The sequence below is a fragment of the Sus scrofa genome, chromosome 16 (genome assembly GCF_054392235.1).
Source record: "Sus scrofa isolate SSC_HxYL_T2T_F1_AM1 chromosome 16, Sscrofa_HxYL_maternal_Yorkshire_Landrace_v2.0, whole genome shotgun sequence".
NCBI classification, from domain to species: domain Eukaryota; kingdom Metazoa; phylum Chordata; class Mammalia; order Artiodactyla; family Suidae; genus Sus; species Sus scrofa.
This window is the reverse complement of record NC_139398.1, coordinates 53,566,084-53,582,714: the sequence shown is the minus strand read 5'-3', so window position 1 is coordinate 53,582,714 and position 16,631 is coordinate 53,566,084. Positions and strand designations below refer to the sequence as shown.

The 16,631-nt window shown below is 36.6% G+C and overlaps 1 protein-coding gene across 6 annotated transcripts in view; it reads right to left on the bottom strand.

The window, feature by feature from the left end:
* Positions 1 to 16,631, bottom strand: part of IPO11 (importin 11) — an 820,387-nt gene that overhangs the window by 303,094 nt on the left and 500,662 nt on the right. For 2 of the 6 annotated variants that reach the window (XR_014831435.1, XR_014831433.1), the window contains exon 30: positions 2,339 to 2,395. The exons of the other annotated variants lie outside the window; for them this stretch is intronic. The gene's annotated coding sequence lies outside the window, so the exon portion shown is untranslated. The remainder of the gene's footprint in view (positions 1 to 2,338; positions 2,396 to 16,631) is intronic. 6 annotated transcript variants of the gene reach the window in all.

Sequence of the window (16,631 nt, the reverse complement as noted above, 5' to 3'; positions counted from 1 at the left end):
CTAAATGAAAGAAGCTAGATTCTAAGGAATGCAAACTGTTAATATTCAATTTTTATAAACAGGCAACAGTAATATGTGGTAAGAAAAGTCAGAATAGCTGTTACCTCTAGAAAATTGGAATATGCTATTATTTAGAACTACTTAGGGCTTTCTATTCTAATCCTTTGATCTGTTTTTCTACTGAAGCTCTATTATATTATTTTGAGGTATTGTTTTATAATATACTAATATCCAATAGGTATTTCTTTTTTACTCCTCTTTTGAAGTCTTCTTCAAGTTTATGGTATGAGAACAAGCACCACCATCTAGTTTTCCATGTTGATAAAAATGTTTCCTCTGTTTTTTCCTCGACTTTTTAAAGTTTTATTGAAGTATAGTTGATTTACAATGTTGTGATAATTTCTGCTAACAAAGTGATTCAGTTACACATATATACGCGTTCATTCTTTTTTAGATTCTTTTCCATACGGATTATAACAGAATATTGGGTGGAGTTCCCTGTACTATACAGCAGGTCTCCTGCTTTTTTTTTTTTTTTTTTAGTGTCTAATCATTTCCATGGGAATTTGATAGAAGTCGTGTTAAACGTGAGCTCTTGATGTATATAGTTCAGTTATTTGATTCTGAATGCAATATTTATTGAGTTGTTTGTTTCCAATTTAATTGTAGTTGATTTACAATCTTGAGTTAGTTTCAGGTGTACATCAAAGTGATTCATCTATACATATTTTTTCATATTCTTTTCCATTACAGGTCATTACAAGATTTTGAATATAGTTCCCCGCATAGACAGTAAATTCTTGTTTATCTATTATATATAGAGTAGTATGTAGATGTTAATCTCAAACTCTCGATCTATCCCCTCCTTCCCTTTGGTAACCATGACTGTTTTCTGTCTATGGTCTATTTCTCTTTTGTAAATAAGTTCATTTGAATCATTTTTTTAGGCCCCATATGTAAGTGCTATCATATAAAATCATAATTCAGTATTTTTAACATCTACAAGATTTTTTCCAGTTGACCATTTCTTGCCTTTCAATTTGCAGATGAACCTAGTCACTTAAAAATGAATTATTTCTGCCTGTCATAAAATATTGAAATTTATGAAATTACATAAAATTACAGTAGTTTTGTTCCTATATCTTTGCTAGTGTACCCAACTGATTATTCTTCCATACAAACTACAGAATAATTGGGTCAACTTTCAATAAATCCAGCTGGTATTGTTGAATTCAATACATAGATTAATTTTGGAAGCATGAGCTCCTTTCCTATATTGACTTTTCCAATCCATTAATACAGTACATCTTTTATTTTGCTCCTCCCCACAGGAATCCTGCCCATTTTTTTATTAAGTTTAATCTTGTATTTTTACTTTTGTTGTGAGTATATATTTCAACCAACTTGTTCTCAAGTTTGAGCATCAGAACTACCTGGAGAGCTTTTCAAAAATACAAATGCCCAGGTCCTACCCTTATAGATTCTAATTCTGAATGAGGAGTGAATTGCGACCATATTCTTTTTGTAATGTTGATCCACAGCCAGGACTGAGGATGCTTGGAAAATACAGGAATGTAGCAACTAATTTTAATAACTTAGTGCTTTCTTTCTTGGCTTTTCCATATTCTTTCTTTTTCAAATATAGATAGTATTTTATCTAATTTTCATTTCTGTATTTTTACCCTCATATTAGTTGTAGTGTTAATTAAACTGTCTTTTAAGCATCAGTTTCTTTCTTACATCATATTTTATCTTATGGATAAATGTAGCATAATTCACTTAACTGACTTCTATACTTTTCCCCATTTTCTGTTATGACTGTACAATGGTATTTCTATTTGAGGTAACAAAAAAAGGTACATATCCCAGAATCCTAAGTATTTCATTATTTTTCGCTAAAATGTTCTAGAATAGGTACCTGTGTCAAATTCAGACTCTCTACCATATGACACTGTCAAAATAAGGTAATATCACAGTAAATGAAATTGTAGTCTAAATCTTTAGTTTTACTTCCTAAAAACCATACCAGTGGTTACATACACTGAATGGAATCATCCTTGTTGCTAAAATGAATTAGAAACTCTGATATGACTGAATATTTGTGGAAATACCATAGACATCACCCCTTAAAATTTGTAACAAAATCATATAAATATTGTGCTATGAAATCTAGTGGAAAGGCTTCTGGGCTGAAATGAATTTATAAATAATGGTATATCCATACAAAAGAAAATGTTATAGTGCAGTTATAACACATGAACTTGAAGTATATGTACCAACATAGATAAACATCAAAAATATAATCGTGATTAAAATCAAGTGGCAAAATGACACTTACTGTTCAATTCATATGTGGATTTTCCATTCCAGAACAGGGTTATGTATTGTGCAGGAGCTAATACATACAAATTTGAAATATAAAAGAATATAGAGAAATTATTAAAACTCATTATGGAAATGGCTGCCTCTGAGGAGAGAAGAAGAATGAGAACATGAAGGAGTATATATGGAACTTCATCTATATCCGAACTATTTATCCTTTTTAAGAAAGAAAAATATAACCTAAACTGGTAAGATATTATGATGTAATAATTAGGATTATAAACCTGTAAGACATTAGGTACTAGGTGATAATTTTATGAGTATTTATGTTAATATCTCTGTACTTTGGTATTTTTTAATATTTTGAAAAATCACTAGAATAATAATTCAGAGCACTGAATTCTAATATGACTTTTAATAATTCTATTCAGTCTGAAACACACTGCTTATCTGCTCTGTTCTCCAATTCCGTTGTCAATAAAATGTAAATGTTAATATTTGTTCTTCCTCACTTTGCAGAAATGGTAACTGGCTAAAAGGAACAATGACTATAAAACACATCAAGTTTTATGTAGAATTAAAACATTTAAATCAAGAAAAATATTCTCTCCCTCTTATAAAGAACCACTCATCTGCAAGAGCAGGAAAAAAATCAATTGAAGGCCACCAAAGTCAAAAGTAATTCTATTTAGCTTTTTTGTTGTCCTCTTTGTTAAACACGGTGAAATAAATATTCTACTTATTGACATTTTTTAATTAGTAAGAAACATTAAATGGTATCCGATAACTACAACAAATAAATAAATGGTCACATGAGAGAGAGGAAGGTGATGAAATGGAATAGGAAGGTGAAAAAAGAGCAACAGGGAAAAAGGGACACACAGAAGAATAGTGAGACATTCATCCAGAAAGAGGAAATATGCAGAGGAGTTCCCTGGTGGCTCAGTGGGTTAAGGACCCAGCATTGTCACTGCTGTGGCTCTGGTTACTGCTCTGCCTAGGAACTTCCAGATGCTATGGGTGCAGACAAAAAAGTGGGGGGTGCAGCATGCAGAGAAGGGTCAACCGTACACATATACAGCAGGATCTAGAAATAACAAGCATTGAGAAAGCATGCAAAGGAGCTCTTGGTTATGAAGGAGACAAAATTGTAATCACAGTAAATGTTGCTCTGCAGCTTAAACAAGGCTTACATGATAACCTCTCTATTCTGTACATGGCATCCCATCACAGCCCCAGGCCCCAGGACCAGCCTAGCTTGAAGGAGGAAGATTAAGCAGTTTTCATGGCTGGGATTCAATACCAGTCACTGGTCAAGATGGCTCCAGCTTTATTTTTTCTTCAATTTAATCCCTTCTTACTGGCACCATTTGTTTAACAACACAGTTCAGCCTCTGACACTTCTTGAGTCCATATTATGATAACCTGTCTGTTTTTACTGCCAACTATCATTCATCTGAACTCCCCATTTCCGCTTCCTATTCACCTGTTAGAATTTAATAACACTTTGTCTTGGTCTCCAACCATAGGATGATCTGCTTACTTGGAAGATGTTGCTCTACTATCTAGACATTAAACTTACTTGCCAAACTGATCATTCTATTTGCATCTTCAGCTTGGGTTACTCCCTGAACTAATATGTGGGTCTGATTCTAGGCTCTTGTCTCCCCAGCCTTGACCAGATTTGTCCTGAGGTAAGAGAGAACACACCTAGACCTTCATAAAGTAGAAACTTGGGACCTTTACATAGGGTGACAATTCATCCTAATTTATCCAAGACCGTTCCAGGGTAATAATTAATATTCTTTCATTCTTGGAAGTGTCCTGGCTTGGACAACAAATTACATGGTCATCCTTAGGCTTTTGCCAAGAAAGATTTCTAAATCCATATTTCATTTTTATAGCTATAGTTAGAAGCAGGATATCAATTTTCAACTGCATTTGAATAGCAGATTAATCAATCTAGATGCAGAGGGTGACCATAGACCAAGGATTTATTGCCCTTGTTTAAAAATTATATAAGAAGATATAGGCCACTAAAAGAGGTCAAAGGCAGTAGAAATTACTGTAGTCAGGATGAAGAATTACTAGGAAAAAATGAGTAAATATAGAAGAAACAACAGAACTAGGAAGCAAATTATAAGCTGTATATGACTCTGGCAGAGCCTCAAACATGCTTATTTCATCTATTAGCCCTGAATCAAGAGCTCGTCCCTTTCTATTGACAAATGACTCCCAGATCCCAGAAAAATCTCACTCACTCAGGTATTTTGGGGAATCCCATAGGGTGTCTTATCTGACCTTACATCAGTTCTGTCTGCCTTGAACTGCTCCAGGACAAAAGCCTACTCTGGGCTATTTGGAGGTAGCCTCCCGCCCACTACCAGCATGTGGTACCGACTTGACAACATTCATATTCCTCCCAAAAGCAGTATCTCCCAATAACCTTAAGGCTGCAAACACCATTCTCCAAAGTGTTGCGGTGTCCTCCAGATTCCTCTACATGCTCAAGATACAGTGAGCAAGCAAATTTGTGGAAAACATTCCTTTTCACCATGCTTCTTTTGACAAATATTTACTGTGATAACACTATGCTGATCATGAGGGCTATTACGGTGTGCAAAAATGGAGGTGGTAACTGCTTACAACGAGTTTACCATTCAGTGAGAAGAATATCTACCACTTATTGAGGTTGAGAGTATGGCAGGAACTATGCTAAATATTGCATCTGTGTTTTATCCTTTACTATCACAAGACCAGGAAGTAGACATTTTTATTATCACCACTTTGTAGGATGATGGAGAAGCCTGAATAGTGGCCACTCAAAATGTTCAGATCCTAATCCCTGGAACCCACAATTGCTACCTTATAAAGGAAAAGAGTCTTTGCAGAGTGCTTAAATTGAGGATCTTGACTGGGGAGATTATCCTAGGTTATCTAGGTGGGTCTTGAATCCAATCCTAAGTGTCTTTTATAAGTGAGGGATAGAGGGAATTTCATACACTGGGGGGAGGAGGGGAAGAGGGAAAGAAAGGGAGAGAGAGAAGAAGGGAGGGAGAGTGGGGGCGGGGGGACACAGAGAAAGGGAGGGGAGAAAGGGGGAGGGAAAGGGAGAGGGAGAAGAGGGGCAGGGAGAGGAGAGGAAGAGAAAGAAAGAAAGGTAGGGGAGAGAAAGGGATGTGAAGACAGAGGCAGAGATTGGAATGATGCAGCCATGAGCCAAGGGACTCTGAAAAATGCCAGCAAGCATCAGAAACTAAAAGAGGCAAAGACCAAATTCCCTTCCAGAGCCTCCTTAAGGGAGCATGGCCTTACCTTGATTTCAGAATGCTGGCCTCCAGAAGTGAGATAATAAATTTCTGTTGTTTACCGATCTGGGGTGATTTGCCAGCAGCTATAGAAAACTAATAGAGATGGGAAACTGAGGCTTAGGGAAGAAATTTGCCCAAGGTCACAAAGCTAGAAATTCAGAGGACAGAGGTTTACATTCAAGGAAATCTCTCCAGAGCTCTTTCTTAGCTACTAGGCTGAGGCATTCTACCAAAATACCTTCTGGGTAGCAAATTCATGATATATGGTCTATGTCCCTGGATCTTAAAGAATGTTTCATAAAAATAGCTTATTCTGGTCGCCCTTTTCTTCCTACAGTTCACTTCCTATCCTTGGGGCTAGGTTGAAAAGTAGGGACAAATACCTGCTTCTTCCCTTCCACACCCTCTGTGCTTTTCCACTTCTGTCTTCTCTCTTTCCATCAAAAGAAAATCTTCATGAAAACAGACTTGCAAATCAACATCTAGTGGGCCCACCACCAGTTCCACCATTAGATAGAAGAATGAGTTCAAATAATGATGCCCTAGATTTATATTACCTGTCAAAAAAAACATCTCTAAGATAATTCGTAAACTCCCCAGATAGATAGATAAAGAAAATGGATGGCAAATAATAGGAACATTCTCAACGTAAACTAAGCTATTCTCTGGATTTTTTTCTTCAATATTATATTTTACATGTTTATGTACATCCAATAGATGCAAGATTCACTTGTGATATAATTACTCTGGCCCTCCATCTACACTTTCCAGTTTGTGAATTGACTATTTCCTTAAAGAACATCACTAAAATATGCCTCATGAAGAAACATTTCTATGGAAACTTTGCACAACTGAGAGTCAATTTTTTCTTAGCAGAGCTGAAAAGAGGTATCTCTAGAGCAACAGATTCAAGTTTGTGTAACATTAAGAAAGAAATCGTTCAATGTTTCAGAATATGAAGCAAAGGGCTTCGTTCCACTTCATCTAGAGCCTTGAGCTCAATAGATCTGTCTGATTGGCTCTGAATGCAATGTTGCAGCACATAAAGATACTTTTTTATTTCTTACATCATTTATAACTCCTACAGAAGTTCTACAAAACTAATACTCATTATTCTTCCAAACCAAAGAAACAATATCCTAATTTTGTTATTCTACTGGTTGCTGGGACCCCTGTTCAAGCATAAATTGCTTACATTTCTACAAATAGTACTGACAAGTTTTCAAAACACTATCAGCCAGTTTTATCTTGACCTGGACTTTCCTGTAACTGCTTCTCTCTTTTCTTTCTCCTTCTATCCTCTAAATACAGAGTGTCCCAACAAATAGTGGTGGGAACACTGAACAGCCACATGCAAAGAAATGCACCTCAGACACTATCTCACACCATACACAAAAATCAACTCAAAGTGGATTAAAGACTTGAACATAAGACCTGAAACCATAAAACTCCTAAAATAAAACATAGGTGGTGAAGTCTTTGACATCAGTCTTGACAATGATTTTTTTTGGATCTGAAACCAAAAGTAAAGGCAAAAAAGCAAAAGTAAACAAGTAGAACTAAAATGCCTCTGCACAGCAAAGGAAACCATCAACAAAATGAAAATCTGAGTGGGAGAAAATATTTGCAAATTACATATCTGATAAGAGGTTAAAACCCTACATATTCAAGCATACCTTGTTTCTAGTCTTCTTTTTATTTTGCTTTGCAGGTACTGTATTTTTTACAAATTGTAGGTTTGTGACAACCATGTATTAAGCAAGTCTATCACTGCAATTTTCCAACAACATTTGTTCACTTTATGTCTCTGTGTCACATTTTGGTAATTCTTACAGTACTTCAAACTTTCTCATTATTACTATAATTATTATGGTGATCTGTGATTAGTGATCTTTGATGTTATATTGCAAAAGAGATTATGACTTACTGAAGGCTCAGACAAGGGTTAGTGTTTTTAGCAAGAAAGTATTTTCTAATTGAGATATGTACACTTTTTAGATAAAATGCTGTTGCACACTTAATAGACTATAGTATAGTGTAAACATAGCTTTCATATGTATGGGAAACAAAAAATTCGTGTGACCCACTTTACTGTGATATTTGGTTATTGTGGTGGTCTGCAACCAAACCCACAATAATCTCCAAGATATGCCTGTAATAAAAACCTCACACACCTGAATAGCAAAAACAAAAAACAAAACAAGCAATCTAACTAATAAATTGGCAGAGGGTTTGAATAGATGTTTTTCAAAGATAACATACAGATAGCCAACAGGAACATGAAAAGATGCTCAACATCACTAATCACAAGGGAACGCAAATCAAAACGCAGTGGGATAGCACCTCACACCTATTAGAATGGCTATTAGCAAAAAGACAAGTGATAACAACTGTTGTTAGGATGTGGAGAAAAAGAATCCTTGCTCACTCTTGTTGGTACTATAAATTGGTGAAGCCATTATGGAAAAGAGAAAGGAGGTTTCTCAAAAAAATAAAAATAGGACTATCGTATGGCCCAGCAATTCCACTTCTGAGTACATATCCAAAGGAAATGAGAGCAGGATCTTGAAAAGATAATTGAAATCCAAAATTCAGCTTAGCATTACTTACAATAATATGTAAACAACCTAGGCATCTGCCAGTGGGTGAATGTATAAAGAGGATGTGATGTATATATATACACAATGGAATCTTATTTGGCCATGAGAAACAGGAAAATTCTGCCATTTGCAACAGCATGGATGGACCTGAGGGCACTGTGCTAAGTGAAATAAATTAGACAAACATTATATGATATCATTTATATATAGAATCAATCTAAAAAAGCTGAACTCACAAAAACAGACTACAAAAGTGGTTACCAGGGGCTAGAGCTGGGGGTCGGAGAAATGGCGAAATGCTAGTTAGGATGTTAAAACTTCCATTTATAAGATAAATAAGTTGTGGAGACCTAATGTACAGCATGGTGATTATAGTTAAAAATACTATGTTATATACTTATAAGTTGCTAAGAGAGTAGATTTTAAATGTTCTCACCACACAAAAGAAATGGTAATTACGTGATGAGTTAAAGATGTTAGCTAACACTATGGTAGCAGTCATTGTGCAATATCTAAATACATGAAATCAACATGGACATCTTAAACTTATACAAATTATATGTCAATTATATCTCAATAAAACTGGGGCAGGGTGGTGATGCTCTCAGAATAGTCAGCTTAGAGAAAATTTGCAGATACAATCATTTCTCCTTTTGCTTCCCTCAATTGTCATACTCATAATAAAAGCTTACATCGAATGCTCAAGTCTCTCATATTTCAATGCCTTCCAAGAATTATAACATGGAGATGAAGGGGTACAGCATAAACTTAATAAGCATGTATCTTGATACTGTTTATTAGATATTCTGTTTTTATATTTATGGTAGGGGTAAAATTGCTTAATAGCAAATACACAAAAGCATGTCTAGAAGACTGGTATTTCAAAAAAATAGTATTAAAATTCTGTCTTTTTTGTGGTATCAGAGAGAGAATAATTTCATAACCTCATGATCTGCTGCTGAAGAAACAGATGGCTTTATCTTGTCTCTGAAAAGTTTAAACAGGGATAGTCCAGTAGCTGTCATTTTTCTAATATTATAGTATGTGAAACGCAAGAACAACTATAAAAGGGGATTACTCCAGAGAACAAAAAAGATTAAATGATTAATGAAAATTCATTTATAATATGATAAACTTCAAAGATACAGTATCATCTTGTGAGTTATTTAACATCCTACTGAGATCATAATTATTTCCAGGACAGGAAAGGAAAAGAGACAGAAAATTTTTGTATCAAAAAGTACCACTAGGGAGTTCCTGTCATGGCTCTATGGTAATGAACCTGACTAGTACTCATGAGGACATGGGTTGGATCCCTGGTCTCGCTAAGTGGGTTAAAGATCCAGCGTTGCCATGAGTTGTGGTGTAGATAGCAAACATTATCTCAGATGTTCTGTTGCTGTGCCTGTAGTGTAGGCTGGCAGCTATAGCTTCAATTCGACCCCTGGCCTGGGAACTTCCATATGCCGCAGGTTTGGGCCTAAAAAGACAAAAAAAAAAGTACCACTAAATTGTGAGATTTTTCAAGATTTTAACTATAATTTGTTTTTATATCAGACAAATGAACATTTTTAATATGGTGAGCTAGTATATAATCAATCTGTAGGTGATATGCAACATCTTTTTCTTAGATTAGTAGTATTTTAAAAATACTTCTAACTAATGTAACAGTTTGATTTATTTTATTTTATCTTATTTATTTTTTGGCCATTCCCACAGCATGTGGAATTTCCCAGAACAGGGATAAAACCTGTGCCACAGCAGTGACCCAAGCTGCTGCACTGACAATGCCAGATCCTCAACCCACTGTACCATAATGGAACTCCAGCTTATTTTATTTTCATGTCTCTTTAGTACCTTATGCTCATAAACATATTAGCTTTCCCCACTGAAGGTAGCTGAAGGTGACAGACAAAAACGTTTTGATGAGTTGGATCAACAATAACAACCACCAACATCAAATGCTATCATTTACATGTTGAATCTAAAAAAAAAAGGACACAGTGAACTTCTTTGCAGAACAGATACTGACTCACAGACTTTGAAAAACTTATGGTTTCCAAATGAGGCAAGGTCAGGTGTGGGAGGATGCACTGGGGGTTGGGGATGGAAATGCTATAATTTCGTTGTGATGATCGCTGTACAATTATAAATGTAATTGAATAATAAAAAATGCTATAAAAAGAAAAAACAATAACAGTAAATAACCATGTGTGAAGCTGGAAAAATGTACTTCTTAGAGATGACTGTTTTGGACTTTACTGAAATGCAAGGAGAGAGGAAATCAATTTTTTTCCTTGAATAAGGTGATTTCACTAAACTGCTTGTATAAAAAATTTTCCCGAAGACTCCCATCATTACTTAGAATAATTTTATTGGATGATGATCCTTCAGACTTAAATAGGAAAATAAAGTCAATTGGCTTTCTCATTTTTATAAAACTCCTAAATGTTACTCTTTCTGAAATCAGAATGTGATTTGTAGTGAGGTACAAATTTAATTGACTCTTTCACTCATGATCCCACTCTCCCTCAAAAAAGAGCTACTGTCAAATTGATGACGCACCTCAGAATGAACAGGGACTTAAAACCTAAGAAACACATCCAGGAATAAACCTGACCAAGGAGGTGAAATACTTATATGCTAAGAACTATAAAATAGTAATCAAGGAAATTAAAGAGGATTCAAAGAAATGGAAAGGTGCTCCATGTTCCTGAATTGGAAGAATAAATATCATTAAAATGGACACACAGGGAGTTCCCATTGTGGCACACCAGAAACAAATCTGACTAGGAACCATGAGGTTGTGGGTTCAATCTCCAGGCTCACTCAGTGGGCTAAGAATCCAGCGTTGCCATGAGCTGTGGTGTAGGTTGCAGAGGGGGCTCGGATACTGCATTGCTGTGACTGTGGTATAGGCTGGCAGCTACAGCTCTGATTAGACCCCTAGCCTGGGAACCTCCACATGCCACGGGTGTGGCCCTAAAAATAAATAAATAAATAATAAAATAAAAAGGTCCATACAACCCAGAGCAATCTACAGATTTTTGGTTTTTGTTTTTTTTCTTTTTAGGGCAGCACCTGCGACATATGGAGGTTCCCAGGCTAGGGGTCTAATCAGAGCTATAGCTGCCAGCCTATGTCACAGCCACAGCAACTCAGTATCCAAGCCACGTCTTTGACCTACACCACATCTCACAGCAATGCTGGATACGTAACCCACTGAGCGAGGCCAGGGATCAAACCTGGATTCGTTTCCACTGTGCCACAATGGGAACTCCGCAATCTACAGATTTAATGTGATCCCTATCAAATTACCCATCACATTTTTCACAGAACTAGAATAAACAATCCAAAAATTTACATGGAACCATAAAAGACCCAGAATTGCCAAAGAAATCCTGGGGGGGAAAATTAAACAAGCAGGAGGCATAACTCTCCCAGACTTCAGACAATATCACAAAGCTATAGTAATCAAGACAGTGTGGTACTGGTACAAAGACAGGCATATCAGACCATTGGAACAGTATAGAGCACCCAGAAATAAACCCAGACACGTACAGTTAATTAATCTTGGTCAAAGGAGGCAAGAATATAAAATGGGAAAAAGTCTCTTTAGCAAGTTGTGCTGGCAAAACTGGACAGCTGCATGTAAATCAATGAAACTGGAACACATCCTCACACCATGCACAAAAATAAACTCAAAATGGCTTAAATACTTAAACATAAGACAGGACACCATAAAACTCCTAGAAGAGAACATGGACAAAACATTCTTTGACATCAACTGTACAAACGTTTTCTTCAGTCAGTCTCCTAAGGAAATAGAAATAAAAATAAAAATAAACCAACGGTATCTAATCAAACTTACAAGCTTTTGCACAGGAAAGGAAACCATTTAAAAATAAATAAATCAAAAATAACCTTCCACATGGGAGAAAACAGTTGCAAATGATGCAACTGACAAGGGCTTAATCTCCAAAATACACAAACAATTCATACAACTCAACATCAAAAAAAAAAAAAAAAAATGAAAAACGGGCAGAAGACCTAAATAGGCATTTCTCCAAATCAGCCATGCAGATGGCCAACAGGCACATGAAAAAATGCTCAATTTCACTAATTATTAGAGAAATGCAAATCAAACTATAAGGTACCATCTCACACCAGTCAGAATGGCTATCCTTAATAAGTAAACAAATTACAAACGCTGGAGAGGGTGTGGAGAAAAGGGAACCCTCCTACACTGTTGGTGTGAATGTAAATTGGTACATTTTATTTTTATTTCTATTCAACCACTATGGAAAACATGGAGGCTCCTCAGAAAACTAAATATAGAAGTACCATTATGATCCAACAATCCTACTCCTGGGCATATATCCAGACAAAACTTTTACTGAAAAAGATACATGCTCCCAAATATTCATTGCAACATTACTCACAATAGCCAAGACATGGAAAAAACCTAAATGTCCATTGACAGATGAATGGATTAAGATGTGGTACATATACACAATGGGAAACTACTCAGTCATAAAAAGGAACAAAACAATGTTATTTGCAGTGACACCACAGCTCATAGAAACGCCAGATCCTTAACCCACTGAGTGAGGCCAGGGATCAAACCAGCATCCTCATGAATACTAGTCCAGTTCATTACTGCTAAGCCATAATGGGAACTCTGGAACTAGAAATTCTGATACTAAGTGAATTAAGTCAGAAAGAGAAAGACAGAACACTGTATGATATCACTTATATGTGGAATCTAAAATATGGCATACATGAACCTATCTACAGAACAGAAATAGACTCAGACATGGAGAACAGACTTGTGGTTTCCAATGGGGAGTGGGAGGGAGTGGAATGGACTGTGAGTTGAGGGTTAACAGATGCAGATTGTTAAGAATGGATAGGCAGTGAGGTCCTACTGTATAGCACAGGGAACTATGTCCAATCACTCCTGATGGAACATGATGAAAGATAATACGAGAAAGAGGGTGTATAGATGTATGACTGGGTCACTTTCCTGTACAGCAGAAATAGAAAGAACCAAGTAAATCAACTCTAATTAAAAAAAAAAAAAAACCTAAGAAGATAGATGAACCTATTTGTAACTAGATGAGCAAGGGAAGTCAAGTTTTAAGAAGAATAAGCTATAGTTCCCATTGTGGCTCAGCAGAAACAAATTTGACTATTATTCATGAGGATGAAGGTTCGATCCCTGACCTCACTCAGTGGGTTAAGGATCCAGCATTGCTGTGAGCTGTGAGTAGGCCGCAGACACGGCTCAGATCTAGCATTGCTGTGGCTGTGGTGTAGGCCAGTGGCTGCAGCTCTGATTGGACTCCTAGACTTGGAACCTCCATATGCTGCAGTTGGGGTGATAAAAAGAAAAAAAAAAAAAAAAGAAGAAGAAGAAGCTGAGAGAAAACAGGAGAAATGTCATTCTTGCCCAAGAGGGCATTGCGCCTCAAGATATTCTCAGCCAGAATGCTACTTAGTGCTTATCTTCCTCTCCTTTTTTCTTCCAGCTCCTCCACCACAATCATCACTATCATTAAGTGAACAACTACCTGTAGCAGGCACTGTCCTTTTAACATGTGTCATTTAAATCGATGTGTCCTCAGTCCTAGATGCACCTTAGAACATCGAGAGATTTTTAAAATACAGCTGACCAGGCCCATTACAGACCAGATGTTTCAGAACCTTTGAGGGTAAGCCTTGAATATCTGCGTTTTTTAATTTTTCCCAAGTGATTCTGATACACAGTGAATATGGAGAGTCACTGTTTCTCTGTACTGCCACCAAAGAGCAATAAGTACTTGGAACAGAAGCTACACTGACTCATGTCATATGTTTTTCAATCTAAAAAGATAATACTTCTTAAAAGTTTTTATAAATCCCAATAGGAAAAGAACCTAAAAAAAGGAATATCTTCCCTAATATTTTTATTGTTTTTATTTTTTGTCTTTTTTTGTCCCTTTTTTAGGGCCGCACCCCACAGCATATGGAGGCTCCATGGCTAGGGGTCCAATCGGAGCTGTTGCTGCTGGACTACACCACAGCCTCAGCCACACCAGATCCAAGCCATGTCTGCAACCTACACCACAGCTCACTGCAACGCCGGATCCTTAACCCACTGAGCAAGGCCATGGATCGAACTTGGTACCTCATGGTTCCCAGTAGGATTTGTTGCTGCTGTGCCATGACGGGAATTCCTAATATTTTTAAAAGAGGAAAAATGGTCAGAGATTTAGTAGGTTTGAAATGAATTCTTCTGAGAACCAGCTAAAAATATTAATAACTACCAGGTCCTCAAGCACTCAGCCTTGGACTTCAACTTTCAATATATGTGTAATTCATCATAATTTTTGTCATATCTAGCAGATAAAAGATGCTGGCTGCTGGGAGCTGATTGCCACAGAAAAACCAAGTAATTATTTGGAACTCTGAGGTTCCATGTGCCAAAATCCAAAGTATTCCTAGAAATATATCTGTCTTCAGTTGCTCCCATTCACCATGAGTTACACTCTAAAGGAAGATGTCATCTTTTAGTAGTATCCCTGCTCATCAGAGGTGCTTCCTTAGCAGCCCATGCCCTCTACAGTAACTTCAATCTGTTTCGTACAGCTACACCCCTTTCCCTAAGGGACAAGCTAATAATTTCACCCACCCTGACATCAAATTCTCTCTCCAGTGTGGCTTCTGAGGGACACCAAAAAAATCCCCAGATCGTAAAAGAATGTCTTCTGTTTTCTCCTTTCTCTGACTTAAGATGACACTGACTTACACATGGTGTGTGAGAGACCCTAGGGGACCACTTTGTCAACATTTGGTTGGGAAATGGAGAGGAAACATATTTTCTTTTTCTGATTATCTTCAGAGTAATACAGTTTTAGCAACACGTTCACTGGCAACCCACAGAATCTTTCAGCAGAGGATTTTACCCTATGTGCAAAGTACATAATGGCACCATCATGCATTTATTGAAGCATTCCCTACACAAACGCCATATGCTCATTAAGCATAGGCAGCATGCCATATCCTGCACACATACGTGGAAGAGAGACACTCTGTTCTGAATAGTTGCTACTTCATTCCTTTGCAATAAACACCTCTAATTTTCTTAGGATAGAACTGTGGAGATGCTCAGAATTGTTTCCTTACAGGTCCGCAATGGCAGAAGAGGTGCTGGTATAGCATGGGCAGTTTCCTTCAGGAGCTACATTTCATTTCTAACCAGAACAATAAAAAAATTAAATAAGATAATATGTGGGTAATTTTATAGCTTTTCCTTCCACAATTTAATGAATGCAAACTTGTTTGTTTACTTCTATAATTTTATTCCTGATGGATAAGAGCAATATTTATAATGAAAGTTTAATGACAACTGTGTTAGAGAAGTAAGGTTTAAATATTTATTCTAATTATACTTGTATGTGTGTGTCAGGCCATCAGTCATTAATTAAGAACATTTAAGCACCTTCTCGGTTAAAACATAGTGAGTCAGGAAATCCAAATAGTTCTCAGTCACCACCCTCTTCAAGGAACTTAGAAGAGAGTAAAGGAGATTTTCGTCCTGAAAGTAGTGTTTTCAGAAATGGTCTGTAAGGAAGATAAATTAACAAACTGAGTACCCAAAGCCTAAATCTTTATGCTTGAGCCTTTTTCATCATTATAAAAATGAAATATCTGCAACTGATACATAAAACACATAAAATCAAGGAAAGTAATAATTTTTGTTGGTACAATGTCTGTTACCGTAATACAAATTAGTTTACAAAGGATTATGAGGGATTATATTGATTACTGCAATAGTCAATAGTTCCTGAGCCAGTGAAGCCCTGGACTAGGAGGTACTGTTAGAAAAAGACGGAAGGGAATATATTTGTGAGATTTCATGAAGAAAGGATCCATATTTAGGAACAGTGAATGACTTTTGAGTGATCAGTGTTTCCTAAATTAGTAACTTTATGTCATTCTATATATAACAAATTACAACAGGTAATTCACACCTCTCTTTTGTGCTATTATATAAACTATTAAGGCAGTATTTGGTAATACCCATCAGGTACTTCCAGAGATGTGGCTTATCTCTGAAAAATAAGGTTGGAAAAAGGTAAAAGGGAAAGTTAAGTCATGCATAGGATGGAGGACACATTCCATGAGGCTGGACCAAGACCACTGGCTGGTCTGTTTTTTCCCAGAAAGGAAGTTGCTGAATAAGTCCTCCACAATCTAGGTGACCAGAAAGAGAGTCAAAGAAGACTCCCCACTTGTGCAAGGAAGCCAATCCTTCACCATATTGCAGCAATCCACACCATGTAGCATTTACATGGCTTGAGGGCAGATGGCACCTGGTGCAATGACCTGGTCTTTAAGAAGTCCTCATCAGAGT